This window comes from Myxine glutinosa, chromosome 12, assembly GCF_964187855.1.
Source record: "Myxine glutinosa chromosome 12, kmMyxGlut1.1, whole genome shotgun sequence".
NCBI classification, from domain to species: domain Eukaryota; kingdom Metazoa; phylum Chordata; class Myxini; order Myxiniformes; family Myxinidae; genus Myxine; species Myxine glutinosa.
The window spans coordinates 54,447,059-54,467,967 of NC_136272.1; the positions used below are offsets into that span (position 1 = coordinate 54,447,059).

General features: G+C 45.1%; 1 protein-coding gene and 1 long non-coding RNA gene across 2 annotated transcripts in view; both read left to right on the forward strand.

Moving 5' to 3' along the window:
• LOC144888525 (uncharacterized) overlaps positions 1 to 20,909 on the forward strand; it is a 416,118-nt gene that overhangs the window by 190,601 nt on the left and 204,608 nt on the right. The window lies entirely within an intron of this gene.
• On the forward strand, positions 9,268 to 19,438 carry LOC144888457 (uncharacterized). Its single transcript, XR_013621021.1, has 4 exons — positions 9,268 to 9,311; positions 9,721 to 9,832; positions 15,650 to 15,719; positions 17,146 to 19,438. It is a non-coding gene; the product is annotated as an uncharacterized LOC144888457 (long non-coding RNA).

The following is a 20,909-nucleotide window of genomic DNA, read 5'->3' on the forward strand; positions in this document are numbered from 1 at the left end:
CTCGTAATCATCAAATGATAAATGGCAAGTAAATTATATTGTGGAAAATTAAAGATTTCAAATAAACCTATTTAAAGTGTATGCGCACATAACTAATAAAAAAAACGAAGAAATATCTCTCGGTAATTTCCTGAAACATATTTTACTTCCGGCTAATGTTGAATGAAATAAAAACGAAGAAATATATGTCGGCATCATTGTTGACGTTTTTGTGACGACTGTCATCAAACGAAAAAGTAATATATCTTATAGTGTAGCAGCATAGCAAACCTGTTGTGCATTTTGTGATACAAGCACCAAATTTGGTACACTAGTAGACTATCATATTGTTGCAGATATGGGACTTGGCCTCAATATCCGCTTGTAAATACTCCCCTATTTCCCCAATACTCCCCAACTATCCCCAATCCCCCATTCCCTAGTCCCATTGCCTGTAAATAACACTCTGTAGAACCGACCTACCCCTTTTTCCCCCATTAAATGTCGTGCCCAGGTTCACCGCATCTCACGTAGACAACTATAGGACATCTTGCTAGTTATTCTTAGTCTATGTCAGTTAAGGACTCGTTTCCATTAATTCTGACTCTTCGTTGCACGAAATTGTGATCGTATGGCACCAGTAGTGAGTTTAGGACCTCCCCTTACCTCCTCCCATCTTCCCCATGAAACAACAACAACAACTACAACAACAACTACAACAACAACAACTACAACTACAACTACAACTACAACAACAGTGGAGATGGGGGCGGCGCGGCGCGGGGGAGTGTGCGTCCTCACACCGGCTCGGTTAGCCGCCATGACCATGCGCTCCGACGGGGTTACCACGAAGGGGCTCCCTGTCAGCCCCTCGTCAAGGGCGGAGCCGGTAACCCCCCCGCACGCACCCAATGAGAAGCAACGGGCCGATTCCATCTGGGGCGGAGCTAACGAGCCGAGGGCGTGTCACTCCCCGCCGGATATACGCAGCCACTTACCGGACGTGACGTGAGATGCGCCCCCGACTGAAGAAGACAAGTCACGACCTTCGAGCGCTGAGTGAGGCCTCCCGCATCTCTGGACCGGAGCGGGTCGATTCTGTCCTTGAGCCAAGAGTGCACCTTGAGCCATCGACTACCCGCTTTCCTTGCCATCAATCCCCGTGTGAGTCAGTTTTGTCCCGTTTATCTGTCGTCTGTCGGGGCTAATATAAGAGTGTGTCTAAGTGCCTGTCTTTCTATGCTGTCCCTCTCATTCCTGTAATCTGACCTTCCGCAATATTATAACCTCTTCCGGGGGTCTTGAGAACTGAACCCTTGGTGTCGTGTCATTTTAATCCCAGCCGTTGTGTCCTTTTCCATCATTGATTTAGCATAGCGCGACTTAGTCAACGTTCGAGTATAATCGGGTAAACGTGCAGGCGCGGTCATACCAAACCGCTCGGTAGACCAACATCCACAACCGCGTCTGTAACAATTGGTGTCAGGAGTGTCGGATTCGAACCTGGGACTAAATTTATTAGGCCCAAATTTTGGAACACCAATTGTACCACTAGGGTAACAATTGGTGTTGGGAGGTAGAATTCGATCCAGAGCGCGTTTCCCGCGCTCGAAATTATAACGACGAAATTTGATTTGTTTTACGGAAATAAAAACCCGAATTTTGAAAGTCGCGCTATGGCGGATCAAGACAGCTGGGGTCCGGTAGGGGAGAGTGAGGCAGGGTCGGTCCAGGACCAAATTGAGGGACGCGAGGAGTGCGAAGCAGCGAGGGTAGCAGACGCACAAAATAGCGTCGTTGCGCCCGACGTTGCGGGGGCGCAAAATGGCGCCTCGCTGGTCACCGCGCCCGCGACCGTGGCAGCGCCCCTGGTGGATTCGAACCTTTTCCTCCTGCAAATGAGGGCCCTTATGGAACAAATGGGTGAGCAATTGGGAGACCAAATTAGAGGTTTGAAAAGCAGTATGGGACAAATGGGGAACCGGATGGAGGCTCAGAATGAGCAATTGGGGGTAATGGGGAACCGGATGGATGCTCAGGGTGAGCGATTGGAGGGCAAAATAGGGGTAATGAGGGACGAAGCGAGGGGTACCGGAGAGGGGTTAGACAATAATTTTAAGGAGTTAGACAAGAAATTTGGGAAGTTAGACAATAATTTTGAGGGGTTAGACAACGGGATAAAAGAGGTGAGAAATGGGTTAATAGGGTTAGAAAACAGTATGGAAGGCAAATTGAGGGACATGAGGGACCAAGCGGAAAGGGAAGTTAAACAAATGGAGCAGCAGATAGAGGGGGTCAGAATGGGGGTAGAAACTAAACTGGATGCTCACAGGGAGGAAATGGAGCAGATGAGGGTGGCATCTGGGCAGGAGATGCAAGTGATGGGAGAGGAGATCAGAAGAGGAGTGAGTGAGGAGGTCGGAGGAGTGCGCGAGGAGGTGAGGCACTGTAAGGAGCACATGGAGAAGGAGGTGAGAAAGGGGACTGTAAAGTTACAAGGGGGCATAGAGGACCTGACGCAGGAGGTGGAACAGCTGACGGAGGGACAAAAAGGACTAACGGAGCAGGTTCAAAGGAACACTGCGGTATTAGGAGGTTTAAAAGCGACACAAAACGACATAAAAAACGACTTAATAGCGACAAAGAGGGAATGTCAGATGGTACGTGAGGGACTGACAGCGAGGTTGGACGAGGTGGTAGAGGTAATGGAGACGAAGGACCGGCAGGTGAGGACGCACCTGGAAACGGTCAAGGTAGCCTTAGAGGACGAGCTTGAGGAGACGTACCGGGGAATAAAAGAGGTGAAGCAGAAATTAGAAGAAGTGGAAGAAGGGGTGAGCGAAATTAAGAAGCGACGGAGAGAGGATAAGAAGGAGATAAAAGAGGAGATAAAAGAATTGGTCCAAAGTCTGTGTTTGGATCGTGATGATGTGCTCATTAACCGGATGAGGGATTCGCAGGTGATGGAGGAGAAGCGAAAAGGAAGAGGACCCGGTGTAAGTGGTGACCAATATGGTCGTGCGTATGATGCGCCAGGGGATTTAAGAAGCTTGGGGGTCGAGATAGACCCGGGTGTTCGTGAGAGGCCGTTGGTGAAGTGTGCGACAGGTCTGGTGTGCGAAAAAGGAGGTGTGCGAGAAAGTCCGACTCTGGGGTGTGTGAGGAAAAAGTGCGTGCCAAGGAGTGAGTGTGCTGGCGAGAATGAGTCGGTCGTAGCGCGTGTGCGAGGGAGCACATGGAAGCGCGGTGTGGTGAGTGTTACAGAGGGTGTAACGGGAGAGTGTGCGCGAGAAAGGTGTGTGACGGACAGGTGCATGAGGAAAGAGTGCGCTGTCAAGAGTAAGGGTGAGTGCGCTGTCAAGAATGGAGGTGAGAGTAGTGAGAGTGACAAGGAGAGTGAGTTGGTTGTGACAGGTGAGCGAGGATGTACACCTGGGATGGAAGGATGCACATCTGGAATGGTAGAGCGTGAGTGGGAATGCACGCTGGAATTGGTAGTGAGGCACGTGGTTGGGTGTGCGAATGAGAGCACACCTGTGATTGTCACAGAGGAGGGGGCGCGAAGAGGTGTGTTGGTGAGGTGTGCGACCAACGAATGTGTGCCAAAGTGTTCGGTGGTCAGGTGTGTGACCAAGGCTGTGAGTGGAATGGGTGTACCGAGGTGTGTAAGGAAAGGTACGAGGAGCATGGAAACGGCTGGATGTGTGAGCAAGGAACGGGCCGCGGGGTGTAAGCGTCCAGGTGAAGCATCGACGTTAGACGGGGTAGAGTTTAGGTCGACTTTTAGCCGAATCGGGCCCTCGGTGCGTGCTGGGCCTCGCTTTGAACGGCCGCGTCCGTGCTCCACTAGGCGGAGCGGGCAGCCCGATAGAAAGGGTCGTCATGGCGACCACTTTTTGTTGAGGCATTCCGGCAGGTCGAGATCGGGACATTGGATGGCTCCACGCCGAGATGGTGCGTGGGATCTCGGCCCGGGTAAGCCCCCGTCCCTGCCCCGAATGCCGGACGCATCCAGCCGCTGGCGCAGAACAACCCGCATTCATGGCTTGGCTTTACGAAGCCGGGCTTTGGACAGGAATTGGCGCATCGAGAGGCATTAGTGAGTAGACTGGGTGATGAGGTTAGTGTTTTGGACCCAAAATTAGAGAAAAACAAAATTTGATGATTGGCAAGGGATTGGCAGTAGTGATTGGCAGTAGTGATTGGCAGATGATGGGTAGTGATTGGCAAATTTTTAATTTGTTGAAATTTGATGTGCGAAATTGGTAGTGAGCGATGGGCCCGGTGGGTAAGGCTGGCATCCCTGCCACCCTTCCCATAGGTGGGGGCAAATGCGCAATAGCTTATGGGGTTGATGGCAGTGAAAACTAGCCCGGGTGGGTTAGGTTATATTGTAGGGATCTAGCGAAGATGACATTAGGTGACGTTAAGTTTAGTTAGTGACTGATACCTGTAGTGGGGACGCAGGTAGATTAGTGTGGATGATAATGACGTGGGAGCGCAATAGTTTAAAGGGACGACTGGGAAGCGCAAGTTTCAGAGGGGAGTAGTTAGGTGAGATGATGCTGTGTGAGAATTGAACAGGTGTGATTGCACAGGTGTGCAACTGGACAGGTGTGTGGAGCAGTGTGTGAGTAGTGAGTGTTGTGGATCAGCGCGAATGCGCTTGGGGAGAGAAGGGTGCAGGTGGCACCAGGTGTGAGAGCACAGGTGTGCAAGTAAAGGTGTGTGGAGAGAGTTGGAGTAATTGGTACGGAGTGGTGTGCATGGTGCGAAGGTGTGGATGGGGGAAGAGTGGACCCCTTTCACGAGTACCCGGGGCGGGTAGTATAAGTGTTAGGTAGAGGGTATAGGTAAATTGTGGTTGGATATTGGCATCTGTGGTGCGGGTGACAGAATGGTATTTGGATGGGTGCATTAGTGTTGTGGAAATGGCTGGGCGTGTAGCCTGTTAGTGTGTGTAGTTGGTTGGGCACTCCACCACTGTGAGGATGTCGGCCAGGTGAGGCCGCAGGTGGGCTCTGGGAGCCGATAGTTGTGAGTGGGTGCCTGAGGATCCCGGGTGTGGATCGGGCAGCCCAGTGCCAGAGAGGGCACCGAGTGGGGAGAGCGCCAGAGGGCCTTCCCCAGGTAGTTAGGTTAGGGTAAGGAGCAGGTAAGCTTGGAGGCAACTGCAGTGGTGGAGGTGTGCAGGTGGGTAGACCCACTGGGAGAGGTACACGCCACAGCCCAGAAATTGTGCGAGGGCACCGGGAGATGAATCGGGGGAGTGAGACCCCAAATTGAAAAGCACCACAGTTTGGCCAATGGGAATTGGTTTTTAGAACCCATAGTGTAAGAGGGCCAATGGTTTGGCCGGAGAAAGACCCCGGGTAGTGTAAAGTTGTTAAAGTCATTTAGGAAATAGTTAGGATTGATGAACCTGTCGCACCATACGCAGCCACTTACCTGTGGTGATGATGATGACTCCACACCTGTGTTTTCTTTGTTCTGTGTGCAGGAAATGAGAATTGCTGTGTGGATTGGTGAGACGCATCACGACGTGGATGAGACATTGGGGTGATTCCATCTCTCCCTCCCTAGGAGGGACTGATGATGAATTGGTAATGGCAAATTTTGATGAGTTGAAAATGGCAAATTTGATTGGTTAGGAGGGAGAGAAGACGAATTTGGTATATGGGAGGAACGGGGAAGACAGTAGGGACGTTTGTTGATTTGTAAAGTAGATGTTTATGGGTAGTGTTGTGTTTTGTGGATACAGTAAGGGGTAAGGGAGGGGCCATGTAGGTTACCTGGTGGGGGGGGGGGGGGGGCGTACGGTAGGAACGTACCTGTCTCACCTGGTTCCCATGTGCCCCCAGTGTGCATTACCTTACATTGCGTGCACTTTTGCGCCCTTACCACCTTACTCACTTGTCTGCTTCTTTTGTCTCCCACCTCTGAGGATCTGGCTTTGGGGTAGAGAGAGAGGAGAGAGAGGTGCTGGCTACGCAGTTGTGGGCCTGCACTTTCGCTGCTTGCTGCCTGGATCGATACACCATATGGACCGCAATGTTGGTGGCCACCCACAATGGACCGCAGTTCTTTTGCGGCCAAGCACCACCCGTGGATGGACCTATGGGTCAACGTGGCACCTATGCCATACAAGGTGAACCACTTATAGTTGGCCCCCTGACGGCCACAATACAGAAATGGACGCGGTTGGCACCTTTCTTTATTTTTTTGAAAGAGGCAAGAACACCAAGTGCACCACACGAAGGCAAGACCAGCGGCAGAACATCGGCCGGCTGCGACACCACCGGTGATTTATAAACACTTTATTGGTGCACCGGATGGTGCTGACTGTGTTATGGGGTGGTGCTTTTGATGCTTGGAAGGGGTGCTCTGCACATTATTAAAGGCCATAAGGCCACAGAGCACTCGTGGGTTGGTGTATCGATGCTGGCATGCGTGCTCTCTCTATGCATAACATCTGCATGTGTTCCTCCAAAAACAGGTCCTGGATCGTAGTGTAAATATCAGCGTAGTCTTGTGTAAATAATGCTCCCTACCGGCTGTATGTTTAGTTTGCGAATTCTTTCCGGATTCGGTTATCCTGTGGGTGTGTTTCTGTGAGGAGAAGGGTGCAACGTCGCAGGGGGACATATTTACTCATTTGTGAATATCTGTAAAACTGTCGCACTCAGGGTAGAGTTAATAGTAGAGGGAACTACATCTGAGTGCCACACTAAAATAGGTAAAAATTTATCGGGTCGGGACGCCCCGAGGGTAGAGAAGGGTGCAATGTTGCGGATATGGGACTTGGCCTCAATATCCGCTTGTAAATACTCCCCTATTTCCCCAATACTCCCCAACTATCCCCAATCCCCCATTCCCTAGTCCCATTGCCTGTAAATAACACTCTGTAGAACCGACCTTCCCCTTTTTCCCCCATTAAATGTCGTGCCCAGGTTCACCGCATCTCACGTAGACAACTATGGGACATCTTGCTAGTTATTCTTAGTCTATGTCAGTTAAGGACTCGTTTCCATTAATTCTGACTCTTCGTTGCACCAGAATGTGATCGTATGGCACCAGTAGTGAGTTTAGGACCTCCCCTTACCTCCTCCCAACTTCCCCATGAAACAACAACAACAACAACTACAACAACTACAACAACAACAACAACAACAACAACTACAACAACAACAACAACAACTACAACAACAACTACAACTACAACAACAGAGGAGATGGGGGCGGCGCGGTGCGGGGGAGTGTGCGTCCTCACACCGGCTCGGTTAGCCGCCATGACCATGCGCTCCGACGGGGTTACCACGAAGGGGCTCCCTGTCAGCCCCTCGTCAAGGGCAGAGCCGGTAACCCCCCCGCACGCACCCAATGAGAAGCAACGGGCCGATTCCATCTGGGGCGGAGCTAACGAGCCGAGGGCGTGTCACTCCCCGCCGGATATACGCAGCCACTTACCGGACGTGACGTGAGATGCGCCCCCGACTGAAGAAGACAAGTCACGACCTTCGAGCGCTGAGTGAGGCCTCCCGCATCTCTGGACCGGAGCGGGTCGATTCTGTCCTTGAGCCAAGAGTGCACCTTGAGCCATCGACTACCCGCTTTCCTTGCCATCAATCCCCATGTGAGTCAGTTTTGTCCCGTTTATCTGTCGTCTGTCGGGGCTAATATAAGAGTGTGTCTAAGTGCCTGTCTTTCTATGCTGTCCCTCTCATTCCTGTAATCTGACCTTCCGCAATATTATAACCTCCTCCGGAGGTCTTGAGAACTGAACCCTTGGTGTCGTGTCATTTTAATCCCAGCCGTTGTGTCCTTTTCCATCATTGATTTAGCATAGCGCGACTTAGTCAACGTTCGAGTATAATCGGGTAAACGTGCAGGCGCGGTCATACCAAACCGCTCGGTAGACCAACATCCACAACCGCGTCTGTAACAATATTATGAAAAGATCTGGATATTGGGCCATCTCAGATTCAGAGATTTGATTTTTGCAAGATTTCGATTCGATTGGGATCGAAGAGAACACCTTCTTCGTCTTCTGTACAGTGAAGTTGCCAGCCCTGAATTCTCTGGCTACATCTGGGTGCTTCATTGGGAGTGCAACCGTGTCCCTCAGGTGAACAGGGACACACCTGGCATAGTGTGTGTGGTCTAAGGCATGGAACCATGGGACCAGTTCCGTCAGGGCATCAAGGTACGTCGTGAATGAAGCCTGCCGCAGAGAACGCACGTAGACCAGTACCAACATCTCTAGTTCCAGCACAGTTGCCCAGTACTGAAAGTTGGGAATGTCTTCTCCTCTCTGGTGACACCAGTCTTCGAACTCAGGCAGGTCTTCTGCATCATCAGCATATGTCATACAGTGGCGTTCATACGCACGGTGTTGCAGGATGTGCAGTGCCGCTGCAGTGATTTGATGAGCTCTTCTTGTGCGGGTGACGTGGGCAGCTCGTAGGAAGGAGTCGGCCGTCCCTGGCGTTGCAATCTCAGCTTGCAAAATCTGCAAATCTTGCAAAAATCAAATCTCTGAATCTGAGATGGCCCAATATCCAGATCTTTTCATAATATGATAGTCTACTAGTGTGCCAAATTTGGTGCTTGTATCACAAAATGCACAATTCTTTTGAATATTTGGGCTAAGCCGCCCCACTAAAACGATATCTATAGGTGTGCAAAGTGTCAAGTTAATCCATCCTTCGATGCCTGAGCCTTAGGCGAACAAACTTTTCAAGTCCTTGCATTATAGTATGATTTTCCTTGGTGGCCATATTGGATTTTGGACGTCATCTCGAAAATAAGTGACATATGAAATGTACCTTTCCCTGAATCAGTTTCACTGACCTCAAAAACCCCTGATTTGATACCTCATTTGTCTATCTGTGACTTCTACAGCCAGAGATATATGATATTTCAGTTTTGCTGGTGGCATTTTGAATTTTGGCCAACATCTTGGAAAATCTGAAACGGTCAGGATGGCTCCTCGGCTAAAATCAATTGATAGGTCCAAACGAAGCTCCATACCAAATTTGGGACTTTTGTCCGGCTTGTAACATTACGCCTAAAAATTGTTGCTAAGCCACCTGACTATCACATGCAGTGTTATTTGTAAAAGTTTGGTCCATAAGCACGAAAATAAAAATGGTAGTTTTGTAAAGTCGTTCCCCCAGAAATTATTGCTAAGCTGCCTAACTAGATCAATCACATGGGGGTTAAATGCATGTTCCAAGTGAACTCCAATCGGTGGAGGCGTCGTGGTGCACCGGGCTAAGGCGGGCCACGATGACGTATCAACGATGCGTACTCGAGAGCTGTAAACGGCAAAGGTTCGAATCCTCGACCCTGGGCCCCCGCAGGTGTTGCGCCGCGGAAAATGAGCCTCACGCTAAAGACGTCCGGGCGGACGCCCCGGGCACCCGGGCCTCCACCCTTTTGAATCCAAACCAATTAATCAATAATTAATCACTGAAAAGCGAATTTATGCATTTGAAATCGTCCACCGTTCCTTGTCGTGACGTCACATTCAACGGCCATAAAATGAAATGTTGTTGTTTTTTTGAAGGATATTTAAATAATCTCGTTGACCCTTAAGGACTTATATATATATATATATATATATATATATATATATATATATATATAAAACCCTTCGGTTTATAATTATATATAAAATCGATGGACCATCCACAGGGTAAAGGAAAGAATAAAAGAAAAAAATATCACTTCCCGTTCCAGATCCAGGAAGTTGACCCCAAGAGGAAGAAGAAGAAGAAGAACCACCCTTCGGCTAGTCACTCGTCACTCGTCACGTCAGTCGTCAGTCGTAGTCCTCGGGCACACTGAAACTGTAAGTGTCATGTGCGGCTGTCATACGGGTTGAAGGCACGAACAGTGCACCAAAATCGAGCGTCATTATATATCATAAATTAATAATGCACTATATCCTGCCTCCAAAGGTGCGGGCGACAGTCCCTGACCGAGCTTTGTTGGTTTATTGGTTTATTCCCAAAGATGGATGTTCCATTCACCGTCAGGAGCATTCCCAAAGATGGATGTTCAATTCATGGTGAGGAGCATTCCCAAAGATGGATGTTCCATTCACGGTGAGGAGCATTCCCAAAATTAGTCACGTGAAAAAGTAAGTACCCGTGTACAAGTAAGTACACGTGAAAAAGCTCCGTCTCCCTGTGCCGCCCCGTCTCCCTGTCCCGCTCCGTCTCCCTGTCCCGCTCCGGCTCCCTGTCCCGCTCCGTCTCCCTGTCCCGCTCAGTCTCCCTGTCCCGCTCAGTCTCCCTGTCCCGCTCAGTCTCTCTGTCCCGCTCAGTCTCCCTGTCCCGCTCAGTCTCCCTGTCCCGCTCAGTCTCCCTGTCCCGCTCAGTCTCCCTGTCCCGCTCAGTCTCCCTGTCTGCGGGCGACAGCTCAGTCTCTCTGTATGGAGTGGGAGGGAGAGAGCAGTGGGATTGGTAGAATATGGAGTGGGAGGGAGAGAGCAGTGGGATTGGTAGAATATGGAGTGGGAGGGAGAGAGCAGTGGGATTGGTCGAGTGAAGTATGGAGTGGAAGGGAGAGAGCAGTGGGATTGGTAGAATATGGAGTGGGAGGGAGAGAGCAGTGGGATTGGTCGAATATGGAGCGGGAGGGAGAGAGCAGTGGGATTGGTCGAATATGGAGCGGGAGGGAGAGAGCAGTGGGATTGGTCGAGTGTGGAGTGGAATGGAGAGAGCAGTGGGATTGGTCGAATATGGAGTGGGAGGGAGAGAGCAGTGGGATTGGTCGAGTGATGTATGGAGTGGAAGGGAGAGAGCAGTGGGATTGATCGAATATGGAGTGGGAGGGAGAGAGCAGTGGGATTGGTCGAGTAAAGTATGGAGTGGAAGGGAGAGAGCAGTGGGATTGGTAGAATATGGAGTGGGAGGGAGAGAGCAGTGGGATTGGTCGAGTGAAGTATGGAGTGGAAGGGAGAGAGCAGTGGGATTGGTCGAATATGGAGTGGGAGGGAGAGAGCAGTGGGATTGGTCGAGTGAAATATGGAGTGGAAGGGAGAGAGCAGTGGGATTGGTAGAATATGGAGTGGGAGGGAGAGAGAGCAGTTGGATTGGTAGAATATGGAGTGGGAGGGAGAGAGCAGTGGGATTGGTCGAGTGAAGTATGGAGTGGGAGGGAGAGAGCAGTGGGATTGGTAGAATATGGAGTGGGAGGGAGAGAGCAGTGGGATTGGTAGAATATGGAGTGGGAGGGAGAGAGCAGTGGGATTGGTAGAATATGGAGTGGGAGGGAGAGAGCAGTGGGATTGGTAGAATATGGAGTGGGAGGGAGAGAGCAGTGGGATTGGTAGAATATGGAGTGGGAGGGAGAGAGCAGTGGGATTGGTAGAATATGGAGTGGGAGGGAGAGAGCAGTGGGATTGGTCGAGTGAAGTATGGAGTGGAAGGGAGAGAGCAGTGGGATTGGTAGAATATGGAGTGGGAGGGAGAGAGCAGTTGGATTGGTAGAATATGGAGTGGTCTTTTGGTATAATCCTGGGTTAAATGTGCATCCACCTTTTGGTATAATCCTGGGGTAAATGTGCATCCACCTTTTGGTATAATCCTGGGTTAAACGTGCATCCACCTTTTGGTATAATCCTGGGTTAAATGTGCATCCACCTTTTGGTATAATCCTGGGGTAAATGTGCATCCATCTTTTGGTATAATCCTGGGTTAAATGTGCATCCATCTTTTGGTATAATCCTGGGTTAAATGTGTATCCACATTTTGGTATAATCCTGGGTTAAATGTGCACCACCTTTTGGTATAATCCTGGGGTAAATGTGCATCCATCTTTTGGTATAATCCTGGGTTAAATGTGTATCCACATTTTGGTATAATCCTGGGATAAATGTGCATCCACCTATTGGTATAATCCTGGGGTAAATGTGCATCCACCTTTTGGTATAATCCTGGGGTAAATGTGCATCCACCTTTTGGTATAATCCTGGTTTAAATGCGCATCCTCCTTTTGGTATAATCCTGGGTTAAATGTGCATCCACCTTTTGGTATAATCCTGGGGTAAATGTGCATCCATCTTTTGGTATAATCCTGGGTTAAATGTGCATCCACATTTTGGTCCAAACCTGGGTTAAATGTGCATCCACATTTTGGTATAATCCTGGGTTAAATGTGCATCCACCTTTTGGTATAATCCTGGGTTAAATGTGCATCCACCTTATGGTATAATCCTGGGTTAAATGTGCATCCTCCTTTTGGTATAATCCTGGGTTAAATGCGCATCCTCCTTTTGGTGGAAACCTTGGTTAAATGTGCATCCACCTTATTGTATCATCCTGGGTTAAATGTGCATCCATCTTTTGGTATAATCCTGGGATAAATGTTCATCCACCTTTTGGTATAATCCTGGGTTAAATGTGCATCTACCTTTTGGTAAAATCCTGGGTTAAATGTGCATCCACCTTTTGGTATAATCCTGGGTTAAATGTGCATCCACCTTTTGGTATAATCCTGGGTTAAATGTGCATCCACCTTTTGGTATAATCCTGGGTTAAATGTGCATCCACCTTTTGGTATAATCCTGGGGTAAATGTGCATCCATCTTTTGGTATAATCCTGGGTTAAATGTGCATCCACATTTTGGTCCAAACCTGGGTTAAATGTGCATCCACATTTTGGTATAATCCTGGGTTAAATGTGCATCCACCTATTGGTATAATCCTGGGGTAAATGTGCATCCACCTTTTGGTATAATCCTGGGGGTAAATGTGCATCCACATTTTGGTATAATCCTGGGTTAAATGTGCATCCACCTTTTGGTATAATCCTGGGTTAAATGTGCATCCACCTTTTGGTATAATCCTGGGTTAAACGTGCATCCACCTTTTGGTATAATCCTGGGTTAAATGTGCATCCACCTTTTGGTATAATCCTGGGTTAAATGTGCATCCACCTTTTGGTATAATCCTGGGTTAAATGTGCATCCACCTTTTGGTATAATCCTGGGTTAAATGTGCATCCACCTTTTGGTATAATCCTGGGTTAAATGTGCATCCACCTTTTGGTATAATCCTGGGGTAAATGTGCATCCACTTTTTGGTATAATCCTGGGTTAAACGTGCATCCACCTTTTGGTATAATCCTGGGTTAAATGCGCATCCTCCTTTTTGTGGAAACCTGGGTTAAATGTGCATCCACGTTTTGGTATAATCCTGGGTTAAATGTGCATCCACCTTTTGGTATAATCCTGGGTTAAATGTGCATCCACCTTATGGTATAATCCTGGGTTAAATGCGCATCCTCCTTTTGGTGGAAACCTGGGTTAAATGTGCATCCACCTTTTGGTATAATCCTGGGTTAAATGTTCATCCACCTTTTGGTATAATCCTGGGTTAAACGTGCATCCACCTTTTGGTATAATCCTGGGTTAAACGTGCATCCACCTTTTGGTATAATCCTGGGTTAAATGTGCATCCACCTTTTGGTATAATCCTGGGTTAAATGTGCATCCACCTTTTGGTATAATCCTGGGTTAAATGTGCATCCACCTTTTGGTGTAATCCTGGGTTAAATGTGCATCCACCTTTTGGTATAATCCTGGGTTAAATGCGCATCCTCCTTTTGTTGGAAACCTTGGTTAAATGTGCATCCACCTTTTGGTATAATCCTGGGTTAAATGTTCATCCACCTTTTGGTATAATCCTGGGTTAAACGTGCATCCACCTTTTGGTATAATCCTGGGTTAAACGTGCATCCACCTTTTGGTATAATCCTGGGTTAAATGTGCATCCACCTTTTGGTATAATCCTGGGTTAAATGTGCATCCACCTTTTGGTATAATCCTGGGTTAAATGTGCATCCACCTTTTGGTGTAATCCTGGGTTAAATGTGCATCCACCTTTTGGTATAATCCTGCGGTAAATGTGCTTCCACCTTTTGGTGGAAACCTGGGTTAAATGTGCATCCATCTTTTGGTATAAGCCTGGGTTAAACGTGCATCCACCTTTTGGTGGAAACCTGGGTTAGACGTGCATCCACATTTTTGTCCAAATCTGGGTTAAATGTGCATCCACCTTTTGGTATAATCCTGGGGGTAAATGTGCATCCACTTTTTGGTATAATCCTGGGTTAAACGTGCATCCACCTTTTGGTATAATCCTGGGTTAAATGCGCATCCTCCTTTTTGTGGAAACCTGGGTTAAATGTGCATCCACGTTTTGGTATAATCCTGGGTTAAATGTGCATCCACCTTTTGGTATAATCCTGGGTTAAATGTGCATCCACCTTATGGTATAATCCTGGGTTAAATGCGCATCCTCCTTTTGGTGGAAACCTGGGTTAAATGTGCATCCACCTTTTGGTATAATCCTGGGTTAAATGTGCATCCACCTTTTGGTATAATCCTGGGTTAAATGTTCATCCACCTTTTGGTATAATCCTGGGTTAAACGTGCATCCACCTTTTGGTATAATCCTGGGTTAAACGTGCATCCACCTTTTGGTATAATCCTGGGTTAAATGTGCATCCACCTTTTGGTATAATCCTGGGTTAAATGTGCATCCACCTTTTGGTATAATCCTGGGTTAAATGTGCATCCACCTTTTGGTGTAATCCTGGGTTAAATGTGCATCCACCTTTTGGTATAATCCTGCGGTAAATGTGCTTCCACCTTTTGGTGGAAACCTGGGTTAAATGTGCATCCATCTTTTGGTATAAGCCTGGGTTAAACGTGCATCCACCTTTTGGTGGAAACCTGGGTTAGACGTGCATCCACATTTTTGTCCAAATCTGGGTTAAATGTGCATCCACCTTTTGGTATAATCCTGGGTTAAATTTGCATCCACCTTTTGGTATAAACCTGGGTTTAAACGTGCATCCACCTTATGGTGGAAACCTGGGTTAAATGTGCATCCACCTTTTGGTATAAACCTGGGTTTAAACGTGCATCCACCTTATGGTGGAAACCTGGGTTAGACGTGCATCTACCTTTTGGTGGAAACCTGGGTTAGACGTGCATCTACCTTTTGGTGGAAACCTGGGTTAAACGTGCATCCACCTTTTGGTATAATCCTGGTTTAAATGTGCATCCACCTTTTGGTATAATCCTGGATTAAACGTGCATCCACCTTTTGGTATAATACTGGTTTAAATGTGCATCCACCTGTTGGTATAATCCTGGGTGAAACGTGCATCCACCTTTTGGTATAATCCTGGGTTAAACGTGCATCCACCTTTTGGTATAAACCTGGGTTAAACGTACATCTACCTTTTGGTGGAAACCTGGGTTAGACGTGCATCCACTTTTTGGTCCAAACTACCCAATGGGAAAAGGCAGGACTGGCAAGCAGGCCACCCAACAGGTCTATGGCAATAATTGCAGATGGAGACACCAAACTTTCACAGGGCTTTGTAGAAAACCAGTTGGTATTTCCACTTGTAAAACAAACTTCCTGTCCTTTGATCCCACCTTGGTCATGCCCTGCCAGCTCATCAATATCTGACTCCTTCCCATTTATGGGTCCACTTAAGGCAGATCCCACACTCCGTAGCCCTATTTATATGGACTACATAATGTAGAAGAAAGAATACTTCAAAACAAATCATTACATTGGAATCGTATAGCACTTTGTCTGCTTAAGAAACCACATTCATTTGTGTTCTTGCATCATGTTTGCAGAAATATCGACAATACTTGGCAGGAATCCTGGCTCCTCCATATGGAGCGATGGAGATGATACCGAACAGGAGTAAGGAGACCCTTTTTAATCTTTCACGTTCAATTCCTACAGCTCTACATGATAATTTGTTGTAATATATTTCGGAACTTATAAAAGACGTTTGTCGTGATGCTTCTCTTCTATGAGCTAATGATTATGTACACTCTAGAATTTTTTTTCTTCAAGTATTCCCACAACACAACAACAACAACATGCATTTTAAGGCCATGTTCCCTGCTAGAGCGGAAGTATTCCCACAAGGCGATGTAATATACACAACATGTCGTCGCACACCACTCCTGTCCTAACACTTCCTTTTTTGAGTTTTTAGCTGCGACGAGCATCTCTATGAGAGGACCGCGTTGTTGTTCTTGTTGTTGGGGTGCCTTTTTGAAAAGCGCATGCGCATACACTCGGACTTCCCCTACCGACCAAGCCCGTTTCAAATTATCCCTCTGCCACCCAGAATTAACATTAATAAATAACATTAATGAATTAAGATTAACATTAACAGAAATAACATTCACGTCCATACATTATATGTAATCAGTTGATGAAGCATGATGCGTCGCAAAACAAAGGACAAGACCAGAACTGAAAGACAAAAAGACGCTGGTGCATGCGTATAATTTAATGACTGGTCGAATTTGGTAGCGCATATTGCAACGGATATCCTCATGATTCTACACGTCGCAGCTGGTGATCACACTGTGGTCATTTTTCTCTTGTTTTTTAAAAGTATTTCCGCAAGGTGATGTAATGCACACACAGTGTCACTGCACACCACACCACTCATGCACTAACACTTTCTTTTTTGAGATTTTTTTTTTTGGTATTCCCGCAAGGTGATGTAATATATACACCATGTTGTCGCACACCATTCATGCACTAACACTTGGTTTTTGAGTTTTTTTTTTAGTATTCTCTCAAGGTGATGTAATATATACACCATGTCGTCGCACACCACTCATGCACTAAAACATCCTTTTTTGAGTTTGTTTTTTTCATATTCCTGCAAAGTGATGTAATATACACACCATGTCGTCACACACCACTCATGCACTAACACCTCCTTTTTTTCATAGCAACATAGCACAAGCAATATGTTATCAAGTGATTTCTCCATTCAAATTCCCTTGTTTGTGATTATCTCATGGCAACGTCCTTTGTAAAAACAAACTTAAATCCGTTTCTTTCACAATTTGCTAGCTACATTTTAATTTGCATTCATTATTATTACATTAAGGAGTCCCTCTTTCTTGACCTTCTGACAATAAGAATCATCCTTTGTGCCAGTGACTGTTGTACACACCTGTCTTGTTGCACCATTCAGGGAGCTGCTGGTCTTCAAACAAAACTTTGAGCTCGTTGTAACGTTTGCTCGAGCTCAAAAAAGGAAAAAGGCTGATTGAATGTTCCAATATTAATTGATCGTTCATGTTTAATTCCTTTGTAGGACTTGTTGATAAAGACCAAATGAAAAGCAACGATCTACATGCATTACCCACACACTCTGGCAAGGTATGTTAGGTGTAAAGGCTGATTTATGCTTCTGCAAACATGCACGGGTGTCGCCCGCAGACGTCCGCATGGGTGTTTGCCAACTTACTTGCATGTAACGTTAACGCGTGCAGTACGGGGCAGTGTCACATTTACTAAAACTAAAGAATGTACAGAAAATGGAGAAGCACCCAGAAATGGAAACCCGTTTCCACCTCCAGTAAAAGTGTAAACATTCTGTTTGAATGTTTTGGTTCTTTGTTTTAGTTCCGGATTTGGGTCTGGGCCCAACCCTCAATGCTACCAGATATACTTCCCTGCTCAACCAATCAGCGTTTGTTTGACGCACATGACCACAGCTACGTGCGACGCATTGTTGAGATTTTGGAGGGGTGCGCATCGACCCCTCGGCGAGCCTATGCGGGCTACGGTTACCCATAAACCCCTTCTCTGCATAGCTATGCAGAGACGCTTACGTGCATCTTCGTAGAAGCATAACTCCGGCTTATGTGATCATTGTCTCAATAAACCAACAAAAAAAAGATAATTCATTCAGAAATACGGATTGATTAATTCCTTCGGAATTAAAGATCGATTAATTTTCTCAGAAATACAGATTGATCAATTCGCTCAGAAATAGAGAGAGATTCATTACCCCAGAATTAGAGATAGATTAATTACCCCAGAATTAGAGATAGATTAATTACCCCAGAATTAGAGATAGATTCATTACCCCAGAATTAGAGATAGATTAAATCCCACATAATTGGAGAAAGATTAATTACTGTACCCCAGAATTGGAGATAGATTAAATCCCCCATAATTAGAGATGGATTAATTCCCCCACAATTAGAGATAGATTAAATCCCCCATAATTAGAGATAGATTAAATCCCCCAGAATTAGAGATAGATTAAATCCCCCAGAATTAGAGATAGATTAAATCCCCCAGAATTAGAGATAGATTAAATCCCCCAGAATTAGAGAAAGATTAAATCCCACATAATTAGAGAAAGATTAATTACCCCAGAATTAGAGATAGATTAAATCCCCCAGAATTAGAGATAGATTAAATCCCCCAGAATTAGAGATAGATTTAATCTCCCAGAATTAGAGATAGATTAAATCCCCCAGAATTAGAAATTGATTCATTCCCCTGTAATTAGAGATAGATTAAATCCCCCAGAATTAGAGATCGATTAAATCCCCCAGAATTAGAGATAGATTAAATCTCCCAGAATTAGAGATAGATTAAATCCCCCAGAATTAGAGAAAGATTAAATCCCACATAATTAGAGAAAGATGAATTACCCCAGAATTAGAGATAGATGAAATCCCCCAGAATTAGAGATAGATTAAATCCCCCAGAATTAGAGAGATTAAATCCCACATAATTAGAGAAAGATGAATTACCCCAGAATTAGAGATAGATTAATTACCCCAGAATTAGAGATAGATTAAATCCCACATAATTGGAGAAAGATGAATTTCCCCAGAATTAGAGATAGATTAAATCTCCCAGAATTAGAGATAGATTAAATCCCACATAATTAGAGAAAGATTAAATCTCCCAGAATTAGAGATAGATTAAATCCCTCATAATTAGAGAAAGATGAATTACCCCAGAATTAGAGAAAGATTAATTACCCCAGAATTAGAGATAGATTAAATCTCCCAGAATTAGAGATAGATTAAATCCCCCAGAATTAAATCCCCCAGATTAAATCCCCCAGAATTAGAGATAGATTAAGTGCCCCAGAATAAATCCCCCAGAATTAATTCCCCCACAATTAGAGATAGATTAAATCCCCCAGAATTAAAGAAAGATTAAATACCCCAGAATTAGAGAAAGACTAAATCCCCCAGAATTAGAGAAAGATTCAATCCCCCCAGAATTAGAGAAAGATTAAATTCCCCAGAAGGAGAGATAGATTAAATCACCCAGAATTAGAGAAAGATTAAATCCCCCAGAATTAGAGATAGATTAAATCCCCCAGAATTAAATCCCCCAGATTAAATCCCCCAGAATTAGACATAGATTAAATCTCCCAGAATTAGAGTTAGATTAAATCCCCCAGAATTAGAGAAAGATTAAATCCCACATAATTAGAGAAAGATTAATTACCCCAGAATTAGAGATAGATTAAATCTCCCAGAATTAGAGATATATTAAATCCCCCAGAATTAAATCCCCCAGATTAAATCCCCCAGAATTAGAGATAGATTAAATCCCCCAGAATTAAATCCCCCAGAATTAAAGAAAGATTAAATCCCCCAGAATTAGAGAAAGACTAAAGCCCCCAGAATTAGAGAAAGATTCAATCCCCCCAGAATTAGAGAAAGATTAAATTCCCCAGAAGTAGAGATAGATTAAATCCCCTAGAATTACAGATAGATGAATTCCCCCACAATTAGAGATAGATTAAATCCCCCAGAATTAGAGATAGATTCATTCCCCCGCAACTAGAGATAGATTAAATCCCCCAGAATTAGAGACAGATTAAATCTCCCAGAATTAGAGATAGATTAAATCCCCCAGAATTAGAGAAAGATTAAATCCCACATAATTAGAGAAAGATTAATTACCCCAGAATTAGAGATAGATTAAATCCCCCAGAATTAGAGATAGATTAAATCCCCCAGAATTAGAGATAGATTAAATCCCCCAGAATTAGAGATAGATTAAATCCCCCAGAATTAGAGAAAGATTAAATCCCACATAATTAGAGAAAGATTAATTACCCCAGAATTAGAGATAGATTAAATCCCCCAGAATTAGAGATAGATTAAATCCCCCAGAATTAGAGATAGATTTAATCTCCCAGAATTAGAGATAGATTAAATCGCCCAGAATTAGAAATTGATTCATTCCCCTGTAATTAGAGATAGATTAAATCCCCCAGAATTAGAGATCGATTAAATCCCACAGAATTAGAGATAGATTAAATCTCCCAGAATTAGAGATAGATTAAATCCCCCAGAATTAGAGAAAGATTAAATCCCACATAATTAGAGAAAGATGAATTACCCCAGAATTAGAGATAGATGAAATCCCCCAGAATTAGAGATAGATTAAATCCCCCAGAATTAGAGAGATTAAATCCCACATAATTAGAGAAAGATGAATTACCCCAGAATTAGAGATAGATTAATTACCCCAGAATTAGAGATAGATTAAATCCCACATAATTGGAGAAAGATGAATTTCCCCAGAATTAGAGATAGATTAAATCTCCCAGAATTAGAGATAGATTAAATCCCACATAATTAGAGAAAGATTAAATCTCCCAGAATTAGAGATAGATTAAATCCCTCATAATTAGAGAAAGATGAATTACCCCAGAATTAGAGAAAGATTAATTACCCCAGAATTAGAGATAGATTAAATCTCCCAGAATTAGAGATAGATTAAATCCCCCAGAATTAAATCCCCCAGAATTAGAGATAGATTAAGTGCCCCAGAATAAATCCCCCAGAATTAATTCCCCCACAATTAGAGATAGATTAAATCCCCCAGAATTAAAGAAAGATTAAATACCCCAGAATTAGAGAAAGACTAAATCCCCCAGAATTAGAGAAAGATTCAATCCCCCCAGAATTAGAGAAAGATTAAATTCCCCAGAAGGAGAGATAGATTAAATCACCCAGAATTAGAGAAAGATTAAATCCCCCAGAATTAGAGATAGATTAAATCCCCCAGAATTAAATCCCCCAGATTAAA